Here is a 20,880-nt window from a genome sequence, read left to right as displayed (position 1 = left end):
CACCTTGTTTCTTCATCATGATCATCATCAATGTTGTGTCGGTGCTGCGTAAGCAGTTTCTTGGCAAGGGTTATGGTGTGTGGGTGACTGTTGCCTTCACAGCTATCGTCCAGATAAGAATTTGTAATTTGTCGCCGACTGTTCACGGAGAACACCATGGGATCTTTTAACATGTACCAACAACCAGTGTTGGCATGGCCGGCTTAACATCCATCCAATGTCTGGCACACACACACTTATTTCCGTACAGGTTTCGACTGACAAACTGGACATAATCTGCTCAACAGAAACTTTCCTCCTTCAAGACGTATCTGACTCCCGAGTGTCTCTCCCTTGTTACTCCTTCCTCCGGTATAACAGACCTGAGCCTCGTCCTCGCGGCGGTGTTGCTGTCTTCATCAAAGACTCTATTCCTTACTCATCATGCACTGCCCTCACTCCCCCACACCCCCAGGAATACCTCTGGCTACGGCTTCCCCTCCACTCCCACCTCATGTTTGTATGTGGGTTGTACCATCCACGAAACAGTGATGACTCCATTTACATCTCGCTCTCCGAAAACATGGACCAACTTTTATCCTCTCATCCCAACTCTCTGTACCTCATATGTGGTGACTTCAACTGTCATCATGCCAGTTTGCTGGGTGTGGGTACCTCTCTCACCTGTCATGGTACTTCAGCAAAAGACTTCTGCGACTCATTGGGACTGACACAATCTGTCAACTTTCCGACCCGGATGTCAACCAATGGTACTTCATCTCTTTTGGATCTGATTTTGACCAATTTCCCTGAAAATAACAAATGCGTTCATCTGACCACATGCTTGTCAAAGTAGACATCTCTTTGGCTGTTATTAGAGAACCACCTCAGCACCGTTTGAGGGTGCCATTTCACTCAGGCTGACTGGCGGGGCCACAAAGCAGCCATCAAAGTTCTAAACTGGTCTCCCATTTCTACTTCCTCCGACATCAACTTGTCCTGGGAATTCTTTTATAGAAACTTGCTCTCTCTCTCTCTCTCATGCACAGATTCATCCCATCTTGTCTTCAGTTGTCCTACCCTTCCTCCCATCGATGGCACACGGAAGCTTGTTGTGGGGCAGTTGTCCTGAAACAAGTTGCATTTTCCTCATGGAAGACTAATCCAACTGAAGGCAATCTCAGTTCCTTGCACAAAGCTCGAAACAAGTATGTGTCTACCCTCAGGGGAGCCAGAAAACAACATCTTTGTAATCTCAAGTCTGAACTCTCAAACCTGTCTCCCTCCTCCAATTCCTGGTGGTGTCTAGTTGAGTCTGTTTTTGGTGTTTGTTTCCCCTCCATCCCCTCCCTTACCTCAAATGGCCGCACAGCTGACACTGCACATGAAGACACTGAATGCCTAAACTCTGTGTTTGCTTCCAAATCTTGTGTCCTAAACCCATCGCTTTCTGCACCCACCTTACCCAGTCGCATCCAGCTGTTCGTGGACTCTGTGTCCTTTTCTCCTTACAAGGTGGAGAGCTTGCTGTCAAACCTTGGTTCATATTCTGCAACCTGTCCAGACGGCATCAGCCCACGTGTCCTAAAATATTCTCTGTTGCTCTTGCTCACCCTCTCTCTGTTCTATTCACCGTCTCATTTGCTCAAGGTCATCTGCCATCTGCTTGGAAATCAGCAAACATTACTGCTCTGCATAAAATTGTGTAAAAACATATCCCTGAAACAACAGACCAATCAGCCTTCTCCCAATTATCAGCAAGGTTATGGAATCCATCATCGCTTCAGACATTAAATGCTTCCTCTTCTCCAATGGCTTGATTTCCAATCATCAATTTGGTTTCAGACCAGGTCACTCTAGCCTGGATATGCTGCTTCTGCTCTCCCAACAACAGATGGAGATCTTCAATGCCAGACATGAAATCAGAGCCATGAAATCATCTCCCTAGACACATCACGTGCCTTCGATTATGGTGTAGCACTCTGCCCTGCTCACCAAACTCTCTTCCTATGGTATCCAAGGACATCTCCACTCATGGCTCACTGACTTCCTCTCCTGTCGCAGAGAAACAGCTTGGTCGTGTTCTTTTTCTGGTTTTCATCAATGATCTCTCTTGCTCTCTGGAAAATCCTCATTATTTCTTTGCTGATGACTCCACCCACTATCGTACCATCTGTCATCCTTCAGATCGGCAAGCAGCAGCCTTTTCTCTCTCTGCAAATCTGGATAAAATCACAAGCTGGTCCAACACATGGGAGATGTCTTTCAACCCTGACAAATCACTCACACTCTCACTATGTCTCTCCGAAAGGACAATCTGGAACCCACCCCACCCAACTACGTTCTCAACAATCTGCTTGAAGATGTCCTTTCATTCAAGCTTCTGGGTCTCACTCTCTGCCATGATTTTTCCTGCGAAAGCCACATTTCCAACCTGGCCTCCAAAGTCAGTTGCCGACTGGGCATCCTCCATCAGCATACCTGAGCTCCTGACCACATACAAAGCTTTCGTCTTCAGCCTGATGGAGTATTGCTCTCCCCTCTGGGCTGGTGCTCCTGCCTCCCACCTTTCTTGGCTTCACGCTGTGGAAACCAAGGCATTTAGGATCATTGGTATCTACCACGATGAGGCTGAGTTTTTGGGTCTCTCGCTCCCTCACCGCAGGCATGTTGGTGGTCTTTTTGTCTTCTGCTGTCTCCTCTCTGGTCTGCCCCCCCCCCACTCTGTCTGAAATACGCCCCCCCCATATTTCTGCAGGGCACTCAAGGTCCACCAGCAACCCCCTTCTGGTAAAACTACCAAAATCAAGAATCACTGCTCACCTTCACTCTTTCATTCCTCTTTTTTTTCCCGCCTTTGGAACAAACTCCCGCATTCTCTTCAATCCCACTCTTCCCTCCAGGTCTTCAAAGCAGCTGTTCACCACCATCTCTTGTCTCCCCCCCATCCAAAACCAAGATCTTTTTTACCCCTGCTAATCCATCCCAAACCCACCTCCTTCAAATTCCCTGCTTTCCTTCCTGAAAGTTCTTGTTGTGTAAGGACCTGAAAGTTCCTGTTGTGTAAGAACCTGAAAGTCCCTGTAGTGTTCATCTTGTTTTCCTTGTGTACCCTGCTCTTACCTCTCCCTTCCACAAATCTCCTCATGTCTTTGTTCCCACTGTTTTTTCTTTCCCTCTCCCACCCCTCTTGTCTCCTGCTCCCCTTGCGTGTTTCTGTGTGTTAACTCTGAAACGAGCCTTGACAGTGCATTCAAAAAAAATTAAAAATTCCCCTGCCCTGCATGTGACAAACTAGGATGAAAATTTATAGCTGGGTCAAGATTCAAACTCGGACTAAACAACCCAGAGGTCAGTGCACAAACCTCTCAGCTATCCTGCTGGCCTTTACCATGTGCAATAAGATGTAAAGTACATTTGTCTCATTTCAGTGGTTTCCAGAAAGTGATCGTAAGAAATAACAACATGTACAAATGGAGAGTAAATCTAAAAGAGATGGTTGTGGGAACTGCTGTAGGCTGTACTGCAATCTAGCCTGAGGATCTTCTCTTACTTCAGTTAAAGGGTGTTGCTTATAAATAAAAGGAAAAAAAATCATTGAAAAAACAATGTAAAAACATCGATGGGTGAAATCTCAAAAAAAACCAAACAAGGTAGGAATAACACCACATTACGATGCCACAATGCGACACCACATTACGATGCCACAATACGACACCACAATCCTCTTATGGATTACCATCACGATGTCTTTTGACATTTTACTTTTGTCGGATTGTGATGAAACAACGGCAAAAGATGTCTTGATGCTAAACCAGAAGACGATTGTTGTGTCGTATTGTGGAATCGTAATGTGGTGTCATTTTTCATTGTTATTCTTCTTCATCCATCACAATCCCACAACAAAAGTAAAATGTCAAAAGACGTCATGATATTAATCCATAAGAGGATTGTGGTGTCGTATTGTGGCATCGTAATGTGGTGTCATTCCTACCTTGGTTATTTTGTTATATTGGTACGGATGAAATCCATCTATCTTATTAAATTGTTTTAATGCTTGTTTCAGTTGATTTTGGGATGGTTTGATTCTGTATCGCTTTTGGAATGGAGTTGTTCATCTTCCCCCCCTCCCCCCCCCCCACAATCCTGGCCTGGTTTGGTTGAGTCCACATTTACGTTTGATTCATTTTCCTAATAAAACGATTAATGTTTTAGATATTTTTAAATTTTGGGTTGTGTGCACTAGCCCAGAGACAAAGTAACTTTCTTGCATTGGAATCACCATCATGGCTTCAGCAGTTATTGAGGTTTGGTTGGGCTACAGTTTTGCATTGTTTTTAGAGGGGAAGAACTCCAAGAAGAAGTACAAATTGGCGTTTTAGCGACCTCCTGATGTGGTACTATATCAATGTATTCTGGTGTCTTTTTAAGTCTTGGTAGTTCAGAAAATGCTTGAGAATGTTGCCATTTTTTTCCTTCATCATCCCTCTATATGGAGTACTACCGTACTCCATGATAATTTCAACTTTCCGTGGACTACGAAACCCACACAATGATTTTCGAATGAGTACTTTCAGAGAGAATGGATCAGCACACAGATTCACCAAAGTACAACAAAGTGCCAATTTTTTTTGGTGGGATTTGTGCAGTGCCAAGGTGTCTACTTATTATGTACACAAAATTCACAATTTAAATTCCCTCCTCTGGCCATCCTCCGTCCGCCAACTCCTCATATATCCCACACACATGCCATTTCCATTTCCTTCCTCTTGCTACTATCCCCTTGAAATATTGCCCTTCTGTCAAGGCTCTCCCAACACGTCCTTACTCTCACCCCTTCTCTTTCATTGTCTTATTTGTTTTCCTCAATTATTTTACCCCCACACCATCTTTCATGTGTGCATAACAAGTAGAGGGCCCTTTTCTTTGATTTATCTTAACCCAGTTGCCTTCAGGGCATTCTTCTTCTTCTTTCATATGGCTGAGCAGAAGCTATTGTCACAGTTTTAGTTGAAAGTCTCTTAGCCAGTCCAATGCAGAGAGAGAGATAGAGATAGAGATAGAGATAGAGATAGATAGATAGATAGATAGATAGATAGATAGATAGATAGATAGATAGATAGATATATAATATATATATATAATATATATAATATATAAACTAACTCCAAGATGCCACCCTGAAACTTGCGTCGGGAAAGGCGGGAAAGGATATGCATTGGTTTGGGAAGGCTTTCCACAGTTACAGCCAGGTGAGGTTTGAGGCCCACTTGTGCATCAAGTGGTGGTGACCCCTCTCCCCCCCCCCAATTCCCCAATTCCACCTTCCTTTCATCCCACTTGAAAAGGGTTACAGGCAGATCACGCACTTCCTGCAGAAACCTGACGGTTGTGGGGTGGGGGGAGCAGAGAATGGATATGGTATGAGGTGCAAGGCCAGAAAGGAGGCAGAAAAAGACAGACTACCGACTTGTCTGCAATGTGAAAGTAATAGGCCCATAGACTCATATTAATCATGAGAGATACCAAAGATCTTTAGGGCCTTGGTTTCCCCCAGTGTCAAGCCGAGCAAGGTGTGGGGCAGTCCGGGGGTGAGGGAGAAGCCCTGAGAGGGGATGAATGGCTGAGCTACCATGAATCATCATAGTTTATGCACCAATCGAGAAAGCCTATGTTTCTGATAAAGATGCTTTCTTCAACCAACTGGAACCGCTGATACACTCCACCCCATGACCAATTACTCGTTATCAGATACCTCAATGCCATGAGTGGGATAGACCACACAGGATACGAGAGTGTTGTCGGGATCTACAGTTCTGGTCACAAAAATGAGAATTCAACCCATCTACGAAGTATGTGTTCTTTCACCAGCTTGGCAGTTCTTGGATTCTTCTTTAGAAGGAAACGTATCCACCGCTTAATGTGGATATCTAACAACGGCAACACTAGGAAGGAGATTGATTATATGCTGACTAGTGACCCATCCATCTTCACGTCATACTGGGCATCCATGGGTGTGTAGAGTCCCTTGCAAACTCAGAGCAGTGTTTAGTTACCAGAGACATCAACATTCAGCGCTATTGCTATCCATCAAAGTCGCCACCAAAGAGGTTTGACATTGAATTGCTTCTGGACGACACCAGCATCGCCACCTGCTACAACATTGCCGTCGGTAACAAATTCCAGGCACTCAAATCGCTCCAAGATAACAGAGTCTGCCTAATCCTCCATATGATCAGCTATTCTCTCTGCCACCCCAGACAGAGTTAGTCTGCATAGACATCAGAGACATGCTCAATCATTGCTACACCATGCTCAATCATCTGCCACCAACTCCATGTCCTGATCTTGCTGCACAGGCAACAGCTGCCACTACAACATTGGATATTTCCTCAGATGCCCTCACTCTGGTCGAAGTATGTTGTGCCATCAGAAAGCTTTGGAATGGCCATGTAGAGGGGTTAGACAGCATTCCCATGGAGTTACTGAAGTGCACAGAGGTCCCAATCAGCTTGTCCCCCCATGAACTTTTCCATAAGGTATGGGCCTCAGGTAGAGTCTCTGCAGAGTGGAGGGATGGCCTAATTATCTCCTTGTAGAAAGGGAAGGGACCCTGCCATCAATGTAGCAGTTATAGACCCATTACACTGTTGTTAGTCCCTGGAAAGGTGTTTAGTCATGTTTTACTAACTCTTCTGGAACCATTACTCACCCTTCGATGCCACCCACAGCAGTCTGGATTCTTGAAGGGAAGGTCTACCATGGACGCGGTACTCCGTCTCAGGCTTTGGTCAGAGCTCCACCATGAGTTTACAAGACCACTTTACGTAGCCTACATTGACATCAAGGATGCCTTTGACTCAGTAGATAGGAGCACTCTGTGGAAGGCCCTGGAAGCAGCCGGAACACCTCCGTTTTTATTCCACCTCATCCGGGACCTGCATGAGTGCACCACATCAAGGGTACGCATTGGAAGTGACGTCTCCGGATCTTTCCTCACCACGTCGGGTGTTCGTCAAGGCTGCATCCTTGCTCCAGCTCTATTCTGTTGTGTCATTGACTGGATCTTGAGCTGGTGTCAGGGAGACCTTGGAATAACTTTTGGCAGTACACTCTTTACGCATCTGAACTATGTTGATGATGCGGCCTTGGTTATAGGAAGGCCCGACCAATGGTAATGTCACTACAATGGTTTGAGGAAGAGTATGGGAAAATGGGAATGCACATTTCTTGGGGAAAACACCAAGGTTCAGAACATAGGCCCTGGCCCACCTCCGTCACCAGTCATTGTTGTGGGCCAGACCATTGCAGCAACAGAGAGGTTAAGGTACCTTGGATGTAGGGTGTGTCAATAAAAGGTTAACCGCTTCAAAACTTTATGAAGCAAAACATTGAGAAATAAAACAAAAAATTAACTGGGAAAATAAAAACCAAATCATGGAGAAATTAAACTCATTATGTGTCCATGTGCTTATAGTTGAGGTGTTCAATGTGTGCACCCCCACGCACACAACATGCATTCACATGGATTGTGAAGTTTTCAATGACGTTTCTGCAAGTTTTAATGGATACTGTCTGCACATAAGCCTCAACTGCTGCCATCAGATAAGGTTCAGATCCTGGGTGTTCCTTGTTGATGTTATCCTTACAAGCTCCCCAGAGGAAAAAAATCCAGCGGATTGTGGTCGGGTCTGTGTGGAGACCATTCATTTTCCAAACGCAAACTGAGAACTCGTCCGAATTTTTGACGCAGAACGGCAATTGTTTCATTGGCTGTATGCTAGGGTGTTCCAAAAAATGAAAGTTTGATTTTTGCTGCTCCCTGATTTTGCCTTTGTTCCAATACCCCATAAGAACTTATAGGTCAAAAATGAACAAAATTCCATGATATTTAGGGGTTCCTCAAGTTGGCACAATTATGTCCATTATGGAGAGGGCATTTTACACTGCAATGTCAAAAAGCTCATCGAGGTCTCCTTGGAAAAACTATTCTTTCATCCTAGATGACTGCTGTGGTTTTTGAAAATATCAAACAACCATATTAATTGTGAAGTGTACTGCGTTGTGCATATTCGACGGAAAGTTGTCAGTTACAGTTTGGCAAATTTCAACAATATTGTGCCAACTTGAGGAATCCCTAAATATCCTCCAATCTGCTTCATATTTGGTGTGTATGTTTCTACTGTCAAATGGAACAAAGGCACACCCAGGGAGCATGAATATTCATACTTTTATTTTTTTACCCCCATTATGAAGCACCCTACTGTATGCGGGGTAGTAGCGTCTTGCATGAACCACTGTCGCCGAAGGGCTGCAGTGCTCATCGATTGCTTCAAGTCTGTTTTTATGCGTTGACAATCGACCGGTATCGTTTGTCATTGATGGTAACCGTTCTTCCATTTTTGTCTTCAAACCAATATGGCCCAAACACACCACTGGAGCTGACAGTCACTGCTTTTGTGGCTTTCTGACCTTAAAGCGACTTCTCTTCAACCTCGTCTGGGCTTTTACTTCCCCAGAAAATGTTGTGTGAATTGACAGCACCGTTGATGTGAAAGTGTGCCTTGTCACTAAACCACCCATCGTGAATCCAGTTTTGGTTTGCCTCCATCTTCTGCTGCAGCATCTCACACAGAGCGACTCGTGCTGCTTTATCGGTCAATTTAGGGGCTGTTGTGATGTGGTAAGGAAAGAGGTTTAAATGTTGTTTCATTATTCTTCTCATACTACTGGGAGTGAGACCCAGTTCAGCCAATCTTTGTTGATGAGATTTCTTCGTTCTTTGCATGACTGACTCACAAACTCGTTCTGTTTCCTTCACATCGTACACTTCTCAGGTAACTGGACCTTCCCTTGTTGATTCTGAGAATCGTACCATCACTTGAACTTTTTCACAAGTTTCCAAATGGCTGGCTTGCTTGGCTTGTTTCTGGGATGCACTCCATATTCAGTGCAGAACCTCGTCTGGACGGAAGCAATTGATTTGGTCTCAAAGTACCACTTGACAATGTTTACTCTTTGCTCCGTAGAAAACTTTGGTTATGCTTGAATGACTTCTCCAAAAATCATTGATCACTCCTGAAAAACAAACAAAAAAATTAAGGAAATAACTTCATGTACAAAGGTCATTTGAAGCGGTTAACTTTTTGTTGACACACCCTGTAATATCAACTTTTGGCCAGCTGAACCATGTGTAGTGGAATAAATGACTTAGTCTACCAACAAAATCAGAGTATACACCATCTATATATTGCCAGTGTTCCTGTGTGGGTCCGAAACCTGTACATTGCTCGTGGAGGATGGGCTAAAACTTCAGGCCTTCCACATGAGGTGCCAGCATCGCATTCTTGGAGCTCAATGGTTTGATTTTGTCACTAACAAGGCAACATCACAAAGCACCAGTCTTGATGACATCTGCAACACTTTCGCGTAAGCACCACTCCCTTTTTGGCTTGTTCGGAGGTTGCCAAATTGCTCTCAAATTAAGCATCGACCTTTGCGGAGGAATCAACCCCGGGCCGTACTGGAAAAGGCTCCGAGGCCACCGCCGCAGCAACTGGGTACATCAGCTTGTGGTAGACCACAAGACACAGGCACAGCAGTTGTGGCAGTCTGCATTTGCATTTGACAGGAAGGAATGGGTGGCCTGACATCCCTGTGTTGGATTTGGAGAAAAATTGATATATAGTATGATGATCTATACCTACCACTTTTAATTATTACCTCCACCACCAAAGGTAGACGGAGGTTATGTTTTCACCCCTGTCTGTCTGTTTGGCTGTGAGCAGGATATCTCAAAAAGTTGTGGACGGATTCGGACGAAACTTGGTTGTGACGAAACTCTCGGACGGACGAAACTCGGACGAAACTCTCTTCTTTGGTGGACAGGTTGGGTTTGTAACGAGGATGAAATGATTAGATTTTGGTGAAGATCCAATCTGGATGAGGATACGAGAATTTTAAAATTAATTCTTCACCATTGAGAGATTGGTTCAAAAATAATATAAAACAGGATATCTCAAAAAGTTGTGGACGAGTTGGGACAAAACTTGGTGGATGAGTTGGTTAGGTGACGAGAACAAGCCGATTCGATTTTGGTTCAGTTCCGGCCAGATCCAGATCCAGCCGATCAGTGGGATACATAACATAAACTGTTCACCCTGGCAGGGGTATCCATGTGCTCTACTGAGTGCCATTCAAGTTTCTTTCTTTATTTATACACACTTAAACATCTCTACAAACTACATATTTATTTACTCATTTTTTATGTATAAAATCAACACATCCCGTTTTAAGTTTCTGTTGGGACTGTGTCCTCGATGAGGATTTTCTTTTTTATTTCAGCTAATCCATACCTAATTCATAGGTTGATGCTCCCTCACTCCATAACCATCGAGCTAGCTGAGCCAATAGCTGAGAGTATCGATTAAGGAGCTGAGGAAGGGCTTTTACAGAAGATCCAGGTTGGAGTGGAGGAAGTAAAGGAACAGCTCAGTAATCTAAGAGTTGATAAGGCTCTCGGTCCAGATAATATGCACCCGAGAGTATTGGGGGGAAGTGGCTGAGCAGGTAAGCGAGATATTAACGGATATTTTCAATCGTGTCCTGGAGTCAGGACAGGAACCGGAGGATTGGAGAGGAGCAAATGTAACACCATTATTTAAGAAAGGATGCAGAGAAGAATTGGGGAACTATAGACCTGTTAGTTTGACTTCAGTTGTGGGGATGGTGTTGGAGACATTAATTAGGGACCAGATGAGAGACCATTTAAATAAATACAAACTAATTAAAGGTAGTCAGCATGGGTTTACCAGAGGTAGTTCCTGTTTAACAAATCTTTTAGAGTTCTATTGAGCAGTCTCTGATTGAGTGGATGAGAGAAAGGCAGTGGATATAGTATATCTAGACTTTAAGAAGGCATTTGATAAGGCACCACATCGGAGGTTGTTAGCCAAAGTGAGGACTTGTGGAGTAGCTGGTCAGGTAGCTCATTGGATTGCAAACCGGCTTCGTGATAGGAAGCAAAGAGTGGCTGTGAGCAGGATGTCTTGCTGGGAGAATGTAAGTAGCGGCGTACCTCAGGGATTAGTACTCGGACCATTACTATTCATTAATTACATCAACGATTTGGATAATGGGGTAAAGCGTAAGATTTCCAAATTTGCAGATGACACAAAGCTTGGAGGTGAGGTGGATAGCAGAGAGGGTGGTGAACAGATACAGGAAAGTATTGATACTTGTATAGATTAGGCAAAAGATTGGCAGATGGAATTTAACCTGAGCAAGTGTGAGGTGTTGGGGATGGGAAAGAACAATGAAAATAGAGATTACAGGATGCAATGGGTAATTTTGGAGCGTGTCACACAGGAGAAGGATCTGGGGGTGGTAATAGATACGGGACATAAGCAGGCAGCACAGTGCCAGGCAGCTATAGGAAAAGCAAATGGGGTTTTAGGTTGTATTGTTGTGGTTCCGGGTTTGGCGGCGAGGATGACCGCTACATGGAGCAGTTGGGTCGTCTTCTACCGAACACCGGAATTGAAGGTCATAACCTTCGGATAACTCTGAAAATCACGGGTCCCTTAGTGGACCGTGGACGCCAATATTTTGACAGCGTGGGGTAGGGTTAATTGTCTAATTCCAATTTACCTAAGTACCCACGCCGTCTAACTGCCGGGGAAGCCACTCCTTCGGCCGACTTTGTCCAAACCGAGTCGCTGTTACCGACTCTGATCCGGAGTAACCTCGCGGGGATTACCAAAGCCTGCCGGACCAAATGAACAATTTACAGCACAAACGGCCTCCCTATTTCTCAAGCCCTCACCGTGCTGGGTCAATGATAGAAACGACAGGCAACGAGGTGGTACATTTAACATGGGGTTTATTTATAATGGGGAGAGGGAGACAAAGAGCAGAGTTACCCCGAATATAATCAAATGTACAATGATGCAAGGCACTTATACCGTTTCTACTTAAAGACTGGGCCCACAGACACACACACATCCAAAAAGAAATGGACCCCACCGGGTCTTTATTCGGTCCTCCTGCCGAGGAGGATAGTTCAGCTGGGTGGACAGAGTTGCGTGGTGTACCTGGCCGCGTCGTGCGGCTTGCCGACCTGCCCCTGTGGAGCCCGGGATTCTTGGCGGGGAAGTCGGACGCTCCTACCACCAGCCCGCGCGCTCCAATACAAACCACCATGATGGGACTCAAACCCGCATGGTCAGCTTCACACCAAGCGCCGAGGAGAAGACCAGGGACGAAGACTGACGACCACGACAAGGAGCGCCCAGCAGGCCAGAACACAAGGGGGTGTCCGACCAACAACCTTTTCTCTCGCACCACTTGATTCTCTTCTCCCCTCCCCCATGCAGGGTGGGGGGGGGGGAATCCGCTCTCTGGAGACTCGCCTCCGGATTGGACGGGGTGTTTCGGGTCTTGTGGTGGCCAGCCGTGATTGGAGGAGGGTCATGGTAGGCGGGGGAAAAACATTCCCCTTCTGGGCGGAGTCTGTGTGGTTGTTTTGGCGCTTCTCTCTTCTTTGTCGCTTGGTCGAGACATTCTTCTTTCCCTGGGTGTTCTGGCTTCCCATTGGCTGGGGCGCGCGTGCGATGCTCGCCTTTCGCTCATTGGGCAGAGGAAACACTCCATGCCATTTTTTTGGAGCGGGGCTCCGATCTGAGGCGATGGAAGCTCCGCCAACATCTTTGCTCGGCACGCATGCGCGTGAGGAAGGCTGATGCTGGCAGGAGCGAAGGAGGATGTTGTTGTTGTTGTTGTTGTAGGATATTAATTCTAACTAAAAAAAAAAAAAAACTCGCAGCGCACATACACTTAATCACCCATTAAACATAGGGACTGGACCCTAACTATAAACACATATTTATCGAAATAACAGAACTGCAGGGCTTCTGGCTGTTGTTTGCAAATGGCTGCCATATTCGTCACAGTATTTCCGGAGGGGGGTCAAATAAATCAAAAGAGGTGGTGTTAACATTGTACAGGAATTTAGTGAGGGCACATCTAGAATATTGTATACAGTTTTGGTCACCACAGTTCCGGAAGGACATAGATGCCATACAGAAGGTTCAGCACAGGGCTACGAGATTGATTCCGGGCCAAGCTCGACTCAGCTATGAGGAGCGGCTGAAGGAGACAGGACTTCATTCACTAGAAAGGAGGCGGTTACGAGGAGATATGATAGAAATGTTTAAGATAATGAATGGTTTCGATAAAATAAGTGAAGATGAATTATTTAAGAGTAGACAGTGATAGGACCAGGGGCCATAGCCTGAGCGTAAAGAAGAGAGTTAAGATGGTAGCAAGGCAGGGGACTTTCATTCAGAGTAGTTAATGCATGGAATGGCCTCCCTGGAAAGGTAGAGGTAGCAGAAAAAGTAGATAAGTTTAAATTCGAATTAGATAGGTACCTGGAAGTTATGGAGATAGAGGGTTATGGGGATGTTGATAAGATTTTTTGGTAGTTTGATCATTGATGGGTGATTGTGTACATGTGTACGGAGTGCTGTTGGTGGGGGTCTTGTCAAAGGGGGTTGTGTAGTTGATGTGTGTTTTTAACCAAGCCCATGCCCCCTCCCCTGAGGGGAAGAAAAGGGAAAATAAATAAATACAGAAACTGCAAAGAAAAAAACAAAGAAACCAAAAACAAAAACCAACCAAAAAAATTATTTCATTAATTAAAAACTTTTTTTGCATATTTTTCCTTGGATCTTGTGTAGATTGGTTGGTGTGGTGTTCATGCAGGCTTGATGGGCTGAATGGCCTCCACCTGTGTTAGATTTCCTTGTTGAGCTCCTACGACTACTGCTATTACTACTACTCCAAGAGCCACAACTATTCCCACCATGTGGGGTTATCCGAGGAATGGTTTTGGACAAAGTCTTTCACAAATCGGTTGGCGAGTCCTGACGTTTGACTGAAGGTGGCAGGAATTTGGAATTTATTCCAGGGTGCTGTTGAACACAGCTGTATAGACAGGCCATAAAACGACCCAAACATCCTTATTACACAGACTCAGTGACACCCCTCATCCAAAAAAATGTACCTTCTGCTTCTCGAACTCCTCATGAAAAAGCATGTGAGACCAGATATGGTTAATAGATCTTGTGCAATGTGAACATGTTGCAAACCCAAGCATGTCTGCAGGTAGGAAGCACTTGTGAGGCCTGGTGCCTATTAAATGGAGCAATGTCTAGTTAGGACTTTAATGCCGGTTCGACAGGTTTTTGTTCATTTTAATCTTCATTACACAATCCTTTGTTACCAGTTACCATGACACGATTTTATTGATAGGTGTGACAACAAGCATGACATTAGTGTCACAACGACTTTGGAGTAGTTTTCCCTGCATGTACCATATGTGGTCCATTTCATTATCTAAGAACACACAGACAAGGGAAAGTGAAATGTTCAATTTCACCACTTTAGTCAAATAAAGTTATGAAAAGCACACCAGATATATTATTTGAATATTTACTGAGATTTATTTATTTTATTTTATTATTCTATTTATTATACAAACTGACTTGGACGTGCGTCACTCTTTTCTCTGATGGAGGGCTGACGCACGTACAGCTGCACCTCATTCCCCAAGTCTATAAATGTACTCGAACCAACTTTTACTTGATAAAATCCATTCCGTAAATATTTATCTTGCATTCCCGATGTGATGCCATCTATATCTTTGTGTTTTGTCTAACCTCTGGAAGCACCACACACAACCACCCTCTCCCCACCACCACCTCCAAATTTAGAGGCTGATGTGACAATTGCTCAGGTCCATCTTTGCATGTGGGTCATCCTCGTACTTTGAGCAAGGGAGGCTGGGGAGTTCACTGGTGATCAAGTCTGCAATATTCAATGGTGTTGTAATTCCCTTTCACAATGGAAAAAGGAGAAATGTTTATATATTACTAGGTCGATATAGTGCAAGCATTATGCCTGCAGGTTGTCTCCTCCTTCCTGGCCTGCAGGTCCAAGCTTGTTTGAATATTGGTGTCAAAGACCAACATGGTCAGTGCAATACTGCTTTGGTTCATTGGTCTTTGTTCAGCATTAACTTGTTGATGTTCACCATTAAGTGCTCTCACATCACAGACAGGTCGACGGCTTGCGGTTCATCTCTCTCTCTCTCTCTCTCTCTCTCTCTCTCTCTCTCTCTCTCTCTCTCTCTCTCTCTCTCTCTCTCTCTCTCTCTCTCTCTCTCTCTCTCTCTCTCTCTCTCTCTCTCTCTCTCTCTCTCTCTCTCTCTCTCTCTCTCTCTCTCTCTCTCTCTCTCTCTCTCTCTCTCTCTCTCTCTCTCTCTCTCTCTCTCTCTCTCTCTCTCTCTCTCTCTCTCTCTCTCTCTCTCTCTCTCTCTCTCTCTCTCTCTCTCTCTCTCTCTCTCTCTCTCTCTCTCTCTCTCTCTCTCTCTCTCTCTCTCTCTCTCTCTCTCTCTCTCTCTCTCTCTCTCTCTCTCTCTCTCTCTCTCTCTCTCTCTCTCTCTCTCTCTCTCTCTCTCTCTCTCTCTCTCTCTCTCTCTCTCTCTCTCTCTCTCTCTCTCTCTCTCTCTCTCTCTCTCTCTCTCTCTCTCTCTCTCTCTCTCTCTCTCTCTCTCTCTCTCTCTCTCTCTCTCTCTCTCTCTCTCTCTCTCTCTCTCTCTCTCTCTCTCTCTCTCTCTCTCTCTCTCTCTCTCTCTCTCTCTCTCTCTCTCTCTCTCTCTCTCTCTCTCTCTCTCTCTCTCTCTCTCTCTCTCTCTCTCTCTCTCTCTCTCTCTCTCTCTCTCTCTCTCTCTCTCTCTCTCTCTCTCTCTCTCTCTCTCTCTCTCTCTCTCTCTCTCTCTCTCTCTCTCTCTCTCTCTCTCTCTCTCTCTCTCTCTCTCTCTCTCTCTCTCTCTCTCTCTCTCTCTCTCTCTCTCTCTCTCTCTCTCTCTCTCTCTCTCTCTCTCTCTCTCTCTCTCTCTCTCTCTCTCTCTCTCTCTCTCTACCCTTTGACTCTTGCTAGCTCCTCCAAGATGCAATCATGATTCCAGTAACCCCCTTAGGGCTCACTGCTCACCTCCACTCATTCATTCCTCTTTTTTCCCACCTGAGGAACCAACTTCCTTCGTCTGTTCAATCTCATTCTTCCCTCCAGTACTTAAGACGGCTGTTCACCACCATCTCACATTCCCACGATCCTTTCGACCCTCATTAACTCTCCCTGAGCCCACTTCATCGGACTGTGTTTTGCAGGCTATCAGGTTCGCCCTGCTCCCTCACCCTCATCTTCGATTTTCTTTTCCTTCCATTTATGCTTCTTCCACAGTTTTCCCTTCCACTTCAGTGCACCCCATCGTGTCCTCCTCCCCACTACCTTGCTCTCATTCTTCCCCGTGTCCTTCTTTCCTCCAGGTCTCCCATTTTGTTCCTTTCCCCTGCTGTTCGTGTGCTCTCTCCTTGACCTCTGTTTTTACTGTACAGTACTTCTCATTCTGTTACATCCTGATCCAATCTGCGTTCTTGCTCCTCCATGAGCCTCGACTTGATATACAAGAACAAAATAAATGGGAGTCAGGGTTGGTGAAACTGAGGGTTAATGCATTTCAAAATTGATTAAATTGTATTAGTATTAGTATTCATAATAAGGTTAAAAAAAGTGTTTTTTCAACAGTGATCATAACATGTAGATCAAAACCTTTCGGAGACATGACTATCTTTTCACATGAATTACATGGACATTATTCCACAATGATGGACAAATTAACAAAGAATGTGTGGACAACATGAGGATGAGCAAAGCGCTCAGATTGATTTGAGCGAATGTCAAACAGGCGAACTCGGTTTCACTGATGTGTCTTATTTTCCTCTCTCCTTCAAACCTGTTCTTTATTCTCATTCTGTTACTTGTTTGCAACTGAATATTTCTTTGCTTGTACCATGTAATTTGTGTCGCTTTGATTTTGCCACCTGTGGTCACTGCTGCAATAGTTTGCGGAAGCCTAGTCAATGCCTCTACTCTTGACGGCTCACCTTCACCGGCCATGCGCAAAAGTTTCATAAAATGAGGTAAATATACTTCACCAGCAGGTTTATGTACACATACTTTCCTGGTGAACAAGAATTATAATCATTCTGCCTTCAACCTATCTGTAACCTGGCACACGTTTTAGTACTAACTCAGCAATCCTCAAAACACGTGATGCATTGCTGGCTGAAAACTTCAATAATATCAAGCGCTCCACCCCAATCATCTCTCCAACAGAAACATCAGCTGCTGATTGCAATCCAAACTCCTCATGAATGAGAATGATAAACTACCTACTACATTGTGCTTACTGGGTTGCCTGTTCAGGAGTAAACCCCACAGGCAAGCTGAGACGTGCTCTCTCTGTCCCAGGTTGAAGGTGACTCCTGCTGCTCCCATGACGGGTAATAAAAGCAAGTCTCGGCTTGCATTCATGGTCTCGAAGGCCAATATGGCAAGCACTAGGTCTGCAGGCCGCCTGCTCCTCCCGAGGCAGGCCTGGGCTTGCTTCGGTGGTAGTCAAGACCGGTAGGATCAGTGCAATACTGTATTTAATTGCTTCTTGTATGAATACTTTTTTGTTTGGCATTAATGCTTTGGGTCTATCCTGACCCAGATCACTTGTATTCTTTGAAAACCGCCATGGGATCTTCATTGTCCGTGTGAGGGTGCACACAGGCCAACTGGGTTAATTCCCCCTCAGGAACATCACGTTTATGCGATGCAGTTTGCTTATCAGGGCTGTGTGGTTGGAGGAAAACTTCCACATATTCTGGGTGAAGGCAGATGTGCTTTAACAAATTGCTATTAATTATATTTTATGTTTTTCACAACGTACTATATTTTTAGATTCGGTTCACCAAAGGTTGAACTGCTACTTTTCACCAAAGGTTATGATGGTATATCCTTTGTAATCAAAGATGGTCTTTCACACATGACATGCAAACACCTGGGTGTGTGGATTTATTTTGAGTGTCAGAGCTACTGCCCGCACAACTACCATACTGTGAGACAGCAAGCAGTGTAACCTGGTGTTGAGAGGTCCAAATCACTTCCGACCCACACTGGCAAAACAATTACTCTGTAAAACAATCCATCCATCAACTAACAACCAGGTTACTACATATTACCAGTTAAATAGAGGCATTTGGAGTAAGGAGGCTCACCTAAAGTTGTGGCCCACCTGGGAATCGAACCCGGATCCTCTTGCTTTCGAGGTGAGCGCACTTTGCACAATGGAGCCCCTATCCACCGCTATTCCACACAACTTTATTATTACAATCGGCAAATAAAACATTTACTTTCTACTCCAATCAATCCAGAGGATGACCCTTTTTAACCCATTAGGAAAACTCCTTAGAATAGGGCCATTTGCACATCTTGGATCTCACTGACATCTTGGTTTTTCATACAAGAGCAACATGAAGGTGATTGAAAACAATTGTCCATTATACTTGTATACAGTAAGAGCACCATGGCATATCATGTTAATTAATTGAGGGATGAAAAGTTATAGAATAGGTCTAAATCTTGTGGTGCAGTTGTTTGATCAAGCACCAATTTTGTGGGAAAATATCTGTTAGTTTTGAAAAGCCTTCCATAAAGACATATTTCTGATAAAATAATGAAAAACTCACAAACTATCGAACAATGTACATTACTGATACTGTGAGTATTTCATGGTACTGAGTACCTGATCACACTCCACAGGCTTAACTGCCACCTGGTGGACTGTGCTCTAACAAAGACAAGTGATGTGTTTGCCAATTGGCTGTGGAGCTGTATCTCGCACAAAACGATTTCGTGTCAAAATAAGTCTAATTTGATTTTTTTAATTGGAAATACAGTTCATCCAAATTCCGATTCAAACCCAACAAGAAAATGAGCAATCAGAGATTGCAGACCCTCCCCAGGACTTGTTTTGTGTGGTGTATTTTGTGTGGTGTTTATGTACTGGCGTGTTATGTAATTAATAAGAGACATCATTAGAACTGCTACTTTATAACTGTAGGCAGTGATGACCGGGTACCAAGACGTCCCGCTTTGATTGGACACCTGACCCTGAGCCATGACGTTTTAAAAAATTATTATTGAATTGAGAATGGGATTAATATAAAGTCAATTCAAATCAAATGGAAGACCAAATAGGTACAGTCCTCCATTGGAGTCATCAGAAGGAGCCTGAACAAGCAAAACAAGCATTTGGTTTTATATTTGGCAAAATTAAACTCACCGAACAACAAGATCGTTCGATCGTATTATTTACCTAATAAATATACCGAGCTTTATTTATCTGTTTGTCATCTTTTTTTTTTTCAGTCCGTTTTAACTTTTTGATCCGTTGTTTGGAACCTGGCAGTGTAGTTGGCAGCGGCTCTTCGTCAGTGCGCTATTTTTTTTTTCGGTTGATGTCTTTGTTTCACTGAGAATTTACAATGATTGTTAAAAACTCCCGTTTTAACGCATTTCAATATCGTTAGTAAAACAAAGTGAAGAAAATCTGATGATATAGGAGTGAGAATGTCACGTTGTTGCTGGTTTCCATGAACGCTCGGGGCGGAGCAACGTGACGTCAGCCTGGCGTGTGGCTTTGCTCGTTACGAGTGAATTCACTGCCTGTTTGGGATTAACCTCTTGGTTTTTTTGATTAATTTGTTGCTTCGTGATTAACACTCAGCCTGGTAAGAGATTCTGCCGCGGGAATATGGATTGTACCGTATATTTTAGAGAGAGAGAGAGAGAGAGACAGACAGACAGACAGAGAGAGAGAGAGAGAGAGAGAGAGAGAGAGAGAGAGAGAGAGAGAGAGAGAGAGAGAGAGAGAGAGAGAGAGAGAGAGAGAGAGAGAGAGAGAGAGAGAGAGAGAGAGAGAGAGAGAGAGAGAGAGAGAGAGAGAGAGAGAGAGAGAGAGAGAGAGAGAGAGAGAGAGAGAGAGAGAGAGAGAGAGAGAGAGAGAGAGACACAGAGACAGACAGACAGACAGACAGACAGACAGACAGACAGACAGACAGACAGACAGACAGACAGACAGACAGACAGACAGACAGTGTGTATTCGCTTGAAAGTATAGGAAGGTAATTTATTATTTTTTCAACATTGGTTTTTCTATTTTTATATCGTCGTTGGTCCTGTCGTTGTTCGTCTTTCGTCTATTTTCCTCATAAACCCGATCGGGGTTTTGAGAGCATGGTGTGACCTGATCCGTGACTCGCTTGAAAGCACAGGATGTGTAATTTGAAAAGCCTTCTATAAAGACATATTTCTGATAAAATAATGAAAAACTCACAAACTATGGAACGATGTACATAACTGATACTGCGAGTATTTCATGGTACTGAGTACCTGATCACACTCCACAGGCTTAACTGCCACTCTGCTGTTGTGTTGGCCACACAACACCAGATCTCAGTATTCTGATATTGTATCGGTCTCTCCGATAAATTGATTTTGTCAATTGTGTGTCTCGCACCTAACAACCAGGTTAGGTTGAACTGCTACTTTTGCCAATGTTGGACTCTGACCAGGGATTTGAGACAGAGACTTAATTCCTTTGGAATGAGGTCTCTTTGGAGAATCCTTGGCTATCGCTGGTCAGACTTTGTGTCCAACGAGCAGTTGCTGAGAGAGACTCAAATGAGATTTGATACCTGCATAGTTACCATTCGATACCTGCACAGTGATACCATTTGACGCTGATCATTTGATACCTGCATAGTGATACCTCCGTGAACGTCAGCTGCAGCTATGTGGATATGTGGCACGTTTTTGACGCTGATCCTGCTCACAAGATTCTCTCAGCGAGGGAGCCTCGTGAGTGGATAGGACATTCTCGGCGTGAGGAGACCTTGTGACCCGGTGTTGACCACCGGTGTTGTGGCCTCAATCTGAGTGTTTCCA

The 20,880-nt window shown here is 44.4% G+C and overlaps 1 protein-coding gene across 8 annotated transcripts in view; it reads left to right on the top strand.

Moving 5' to 3' along the window:
• Nucleotides 1-20,880, top strand: part of CEP290 (centrosomal protein 290) — a 252,833-nt gene that overhangs the window by 37,702 nt on the left and 194,251 nt on the right. Inside the window, exon 1 of one of the 8 annotated variants that reach the window (XM_085873376.1) lies at nucleotides 17,491-17,511. The exons of 6 other annotated variants lie outside the window; for them this stretch is intronic. The gene's annotated coding sequence lies outside the window, so the exon portion shown is untranslated. Of the gene's footprint in view, nucleotides 1-17,490; nucleotides 17,512-19,533; nucleotides 19,665-20,880 lie in introns of those variants that run through there. One more of the 8 variants, XM_085873375.1, reaches the window with a different exon arrangement.

Source organism: Eptatretus burgeri, chromosome 3, assembly GCF_056783735.1.
Source record: "Eptatretus burgeri isolate ZD-2024b chromosome 3, Ebu_testis_v1, whole genome shotgun sequence".
NCBI classification, from domain to species: Eukaryota; Metazoa; Chordata; class Myxini; order Myxiniformes; family Myxinidae; genus Eptatretus; species Eptatretus burgeri.
This window is presented reverse-complemented; position numbering and strand designations above follow the sequence as displayed.